General features: G+C 39.9%; 1 long non-coding RNA gene across 1 annotated transcript; it reads right to left on the reverse strand.

Annotated features, from left to right (window-relative positions):
• Positions 1-203: 203 nt before the first annotated feature.
• On the reverse strand, positions 204-4,970 carry LOC148184157 (uncharacterized). The gene is made up of 3 exons (XR_015772722.1): positions 4,605-4,970; positions 2,332-2,492; positions 204-1,984 (listed from the first exon to the last, which is right to left on the reverse strand). It is a non-coding gene; the product is annotated as an uncharacterized LOC148184157 (long non-coding RNA).
• Positions 4,971-6,184: the final 1,214 nt, after the last annotated feature.

A 6,184-nucleotide genomic window follows, 5' to 3' on the forward strand; every position in this document is an offset into this window, starting at 1 on the left:
GCACCAAAAGAACTTACAGTACCCCTGGAAAGGCAACCCTGTGCTGTGCCAAAATGGTCAACAGGGTCTCAGACCTGAAAGGAGCCAGCCTTCCCACAGGTTGCAAGATACTCTTGGCTTTTTAATTAGATGAAAATCTGGGAGACTACAGGAAATAGATGTGTGCTTCCTCTGTATTTCCTCCCTCTAGTTCTTGAATGAATAAATTGCAGACAATCTTCCAAATGCTACAAACATAAGAGTTCACTGCCCTTCCCATGCTAGTGATACAGTAAGTGCATGGTGTAATATGGCAAAGAACACAGCATGGGTCACAGCTATAAACACTGTGTGAGCACAGACACAGCTCCACACAGGGCCACAGCAGCAAATCCTTGAAAATTAATCATTCATTATATACTCCAAATAAGTCATTTCCAGATATCTGAATATAAATATTCGTGGTGTAACAAGGCTTTATGATCTCCCACATTTATCAGGAGCTCATTCCAAGAGCACAGGACTTTGAAAGAAATCAAACCTTTTGTTACAGAGAGTAACTCAGCCTTAGATGGTCCTTAGGTCTCCCCTAACAATGAACCTTAATAAACAGACATTACACATATTAAGCAGATAAACAACAGACAAAAGTGTATGTTACATCAGCCTTTCAGATTTTCTAAGCTATGGCTGAAGATGTTCACCAAATGCAACCTCTGTTGAAGGTTTTGTCTTATCTGACTTTAGGACCTTGCATTTTAGCTCAGCTAAGCAGTTCCAGCAATAAAATGCCAAAACCTACAAGCAACTTCACTGGTCATTGAAATTTGCCTCAGCTGAGGCACTCAAGGGATGAACTGTCTCCTTGGTCACCAGCAAGTCTCTTCCACTTAATAACAACTGAGCTGCCAAAGCTTTTTGCAATCTTAAACCCATCAGCAGGTGTTTCAGAGGACATGCCAGACCAGAAAACCCTCCTCACTTAATTTTACCTGTGTGCACAAAGAAGTGCAGCCCAGAGGAGGGCTGGAGTTGGGCACCTTAGTGTGATGCACAATGCTGCAATTCCTCAGCAGTGCCCTGGCTTGGAACATTGATTTTGGGCTCCTGGGGCAAGCGGGAAGCATAAAAAATTGCATTTGGGGTCAATCCCAGTGTTTCCCTCTTCAATATTTTGATGTATGTTTTCCCCTTCTTAAACACCTTATCTCAGAAGTGCTACCACCACTGATTGGCTTGGCTTTGGCCAGCGGTGGGTCTGTCTTGGAGTTGGCTGCTTCACTGGACATAAGGGTAGCATCTTCCACCTCCTCACAGAAGTCAGCTCTTTAGCCCCCACCAGCAGCCAAAACCTTGTCACAAACACAACACAGATAAAGAAATTTTACATCTGAAACATTTTCACCAAACTTGTAAAAACTAGCCTAACTTGTACACTAATGCTAATTTTCTGTGAACACATTTAAAATTTAAATTTTTGAAGTTTTGGTTTTTTTCCACTATGTCAGAGAGGATGTTGATGCTTTCTCCCCCAGAGAAACCAAAATATTGTTTGTGTATTATTTAAATTAATAACAAATTACATAACTAGTAGAAGTTGTTTTATATTACGGTTTGGTAAGGAAGCAGGAAATTAGTGATACATCAGGGAAAATGCAAATAACAAAATATAATTAGTCATCTTCATTTCTGACCAAAATATTAAATTTTGTATCTATTAAAAATTTTACTAAGTGATAAGAACTAACAAAGACTTTCTAATTGTAACCAAGAGACAGCAATAAAGATGTTTGGCTGTTGCACATTTTATTACAAGTGGTGCATTTTCTGAAGTGCTAAGGAGACTTTGTGGTGGGTCCCAAGTCAGGTCTGAGGAGATGAAGCATCTTTTGAAAACCCAGGATCCATTCTTGAGACACTCTGCTCTCCAATATTAGTCTGACTGATTTGTGCTATGTCATGTCAATGTGTGATCAACTCACAGCAAGGAAACAGAAGCTCTGTCCTAAAAAATAGAAAAAGGGAATATTGTTCAGAACTTTTTTCAGTGAAAATTCACAACACTTTATGACTGACTTGTGTTTATACCCAGTGCCACTCATGGCTTCTCCAAAAATTTGATTTCATCTGAAAGTAAGAAACCACTGCAGAAGTAAACCTTGCTGGCCACTCACAGATAGTTTCAGATATCTCCTGCTACTGATGGTACCGAAGTGCAGCTTGGCTCTGCCTCAGAGCTGATCTCCTGAAGCAGAGGTTTCACACCTCCTGCACACTGTTCGGCACCTCTGCAGACTGCAGCAGCAAAAGATCTTTAGTTTTTCCTTATTCAAAGACTACAGGTCCACTTACCTGCTGAGTCTTTATCAGACCTGGGTGGTACCATTTTACAGACTTTTATGGGTTTTTTGAAACAACATATTGATACATCTTACAAGCTTCATTTTTCTTCCTATACTTCTTCCACAGACTTTTTTTCAAACTGAAGAAATAGAACTGGATGCAAAGGCAACCTGTGTAATTGCAATTACTATTTTTAATTGTGATATGAATAAATATACATGTTCAGTGTTGTCATCAGTATTAAAAACATACATATGAATCTCTATTGGAAAAAAATAAAATATTAATATATTGATGGTGTACTTCAGGGCTAAACATCAAAATGTGTAAAACTAGTTCAGGTATTTAGAAACTGATGCATTGTTTTGTCTTTACATTTCAGAAATATGACTTAAAAACCCAGCCTTAATAAATGCAAAATAATGAGTGGCCCTCCAGGATTTCCTGAAAAGTTCTCATCCAGAATAATCAGATTTAATTTATCTGCTTGAAGAAAGTAAAATTCCCCCATGTGAGCAGAAGTTCAGGAGTGTTTTTAGTCAGTATTACAGAATTTTCAAACAAGCTACCAAGAACAGTTATCCTTACTAAATAACTCTCCAGTTTTTCCATGAACTTGGACCAAAATCCACAGTTAATAGTCACTCTTTCCCCAACCCATAACTCTTGGCAGCAGTACTAAAATATACTAACTTGAGTTAACTCTGATACAGGATTTCAAGAAGAAAGGTTATTTTTTCCCTTACTTTGGCAGGTTATTTTAAGGCGTCAATTCAAATTTTTGGCGCTACATCAAATGTTTCTGCAGAAAAGCTGTTTCTATTCTCCAAAGGACTCTTAAATGTAGAAGTAATATGCTTCATTCTCCACAAATTGTAATTTTTCCATTATCCTATTACTATAATTTTCCACAATGCTCTTGACAGCCTTCTTTGCTCTGTCTCACCAGAAGGAAGGGGTTTATTCATTTGTTTTGTCTTGATAACCTTTTCCTCACAAAGGAGGTGGCAGCCTTTGGTACACACAGCTTGGTTTGCAGCGGAAAAGAGAAAAGCAATAGCCGTGGCTGCACCATGAAACCATACACTGTTTACAGCTCTGCATTTCATGGGAAGAATCAATCTAATAACTGCAGCAATTATAATAATGGCAATGAGGTGTGCAGTGACATTTTACAATGCAAAAAGATTTTCAGGCCAACCTTGATTCCAAGAATCCCTGTGTCACAAAAAATGCCCCTGAATGGTCCCTGTCTGAAATGTCCTGTGAAGATGAATAAGGACCCATTTTTTTTTCACAAAGGCTGCCATCTTACTGCAATAAATCCCTCTGGACAACAAGGTGCTGCTAAATGAAATCACACTTCATAAACTCAGGAAACCGAGAGTATTAAGTAAGGAAGCAATATAAAGCAATTCACTGGGAAAACGCACAATGCAATAAATCTGTTCTCCCAGTTTTAGATGCTTCATTTCTCCTTAGTGTCTTACCCCAAGGTCTGAACTGCAGTGGTACTTCAGGTAATCCCAGTTGGAGCAAGGCACCTGGGGAAAGTGAAGACTTCTGACCTGAGCTACACAGGATTCAGGATGACTCCAGCAATATTTCTTCTGCAGTGCAAGTTATTCTTACTGTGTCAGCTCAGGACATTGGGAAAGCAAAACATTTAGAAATGGGATATCATGTCCAACTTACAATCATAATTGTTTGGGAGTCGAGACAACTGCTGTGCTTTTTCTAGTTAGCCAGGAATGAACCTGCCATTTTGGATTTTAAAACCAATTAATCATGGCTCAAATCAGTTTTGATCAGTAAGCAAATGTTTCATCCTGTTCCTTGCATGACTTTATAGAAAGCAGGAGTCAGATTTTTAAGATTTTTTTTGCTTGGATGTTTGGTTTTGAGAGCTATTGACTTCCAGAAACTGTTTAAGAGCTCAACGTGTGCTGGCAAAGGCGAGCACAGCAAAACTCCCAGGCAGTGGGAACATCTGCCCTGGGGAGATGGCAGCTCTCCCCATGGAACATCATCCTGCCGTTGTTTCCTTCAGCTTTCCAGTGTCTTGAGCTTCAAACTGCTGTCCTAAAAGAGGGGATCCCTCACCAGGAGGCATTGAGACAGATTACAGGAGAGACTGGACTCTCAGCAAGGCAGCTTGAAGGACATTTGCTGAACTTCCTACAATCAGGAGCTCACAGCTAGTCTTGTGCAAGGAGAAGGTTTCAGTGTGTTTTCTTGCCCCTGCACAGGATTCAAAGCAGCTGGTGGGATTAAACACTTACCATTCCTTTCCTGCTGCACCAACAGTTTTTGCCATCTGTATGTTGACAGCCTTAGCTTTATAACATTCAGTGTTATAATTGTCTCTGGGAGCTGAAAGATGACTGAAATGTAAGCTTTTATAAAAAGAGCATTTTACAAATCACTGTGCCATGAAACAGTCATTTAAGCTAACTGGAAAAAAAAAGATACCAGTTCAGAAGTTCAGGTGAACTTGAAAATAAAAAAGATCATATAATTAGGTTGCAAACATCTCATTCTGGTCTGTTGAATCAGTACTCTAGTGGGACAAATGGCTCAAAACTGTGTTAGAAAGCCTCAGAAAAAAAACCCCAAACAAATCCATTCCAGACTCAGTTTATACCCACTCTAAGCCTAACAAGAGCTTTCCCAAACAATTAGTTCAGGTCCTTATTAAGCAGGCAGCTGCCCTGTAGGTCCTGCAACAGTGAAAATTTGTTAGCCCACCTTGAACATCAGGTGCCAGTGGAAACAGCTGCACAGAGAAGCCAACAGCTCCACACAGACTTGCAGGGTGAATGGAAATACTTCATTTCACTTGCATTTGCAGCACAGCACCGCTGAATTTAAGCCACTCCCCAACTCTTAAGGCCTTGAAATAATCACGCAAAATTGTAGGGTAGGTATTAACACTGCTGGGGAAAAGAATGCTGTAATAACCTCCCAACAGGTCCTTCTGTTCTTTTCTTGATCTTCTTCCTGCTTTAAAAAGGCTGATGACAAACAGAGGAGGATACTCTTTTGCCTACTGAGAGATCTTGTGTATTGAAGCTGCAACTCAACCATCTGTGAAGCTTTTCAAAAATCTTCAGCGCTGCAGCAAAATTTAGCGTGGATTAGTTTTCAGCTGGGAAAATAATAGGTAGAAGTTTTGTGCCTTTATTCATGGGGGAACAAATACAGGGATATTTCTACACAAAATGTAGCAATTTCCTTTCTGTGTATAAGTAATTGAGGATAACTTGATGCAGGGGAGGGTGGAAATGATTTTGAAATTCAGCCCTGTACCTGCAACCTAGTATGCTTAAATCTTTTGGCCTCACTTGTATATTCAGCCTTACTCCTTCAACCCAGAAGAGCAGAGAAATTACTACAGTGAGCATTTTTAGCTGAAAATTTATTTCTAGATTTCCGCAAGGTTTGCAGCACCTAAAGTTAGATAGAAACAAAAGCTTGGGGCATAAATCCCATGGCCTGTTACAGTCTGTTCAAATTACTGCAGATCAAAAGATGTAGCCTCTGTGAATTACGCTGGAAATGAGCAAAACCTGTGATTTCCTTGCCCAAAAATTTAAGGTGATGCTTGTAACAGTCTCACAGAGTTTTGGCTCAGGCTAAGCATGCTTAAAACAAAATGATGCACCTAGTGCTCCTACAGCCAAAGCCCAGTAGCCCCCTTACATAGAGCCCTTTTGGGAACTTTGTGATAATCTCAGGAGTGTGCTACTTCTTTTTCCAGAGGAAAAAAGCACTATGCCAGGCCCTCAGCACAAAAAAAAAAAATTAAGTTCCCTGAGGGTCCTACAGGGCAAACTACTCATTATTGCTGTCAGCTGGGGCT

Source organism: Pseudopodoces humilis, chromosome 6, assembly GCF_049639895.1.
Source record: "Pseudopodoces humilis isolate 2021_Gansu_Grassland_sample_001 chromosome 6, ASM4963989v1, whole genome shotgun sequence".
NCBI lineage: Eukaryota > Metazoa > Chordata > Aves > Passeriformes > Paridae > Pseudopodoces > Pseudopodoces humilis.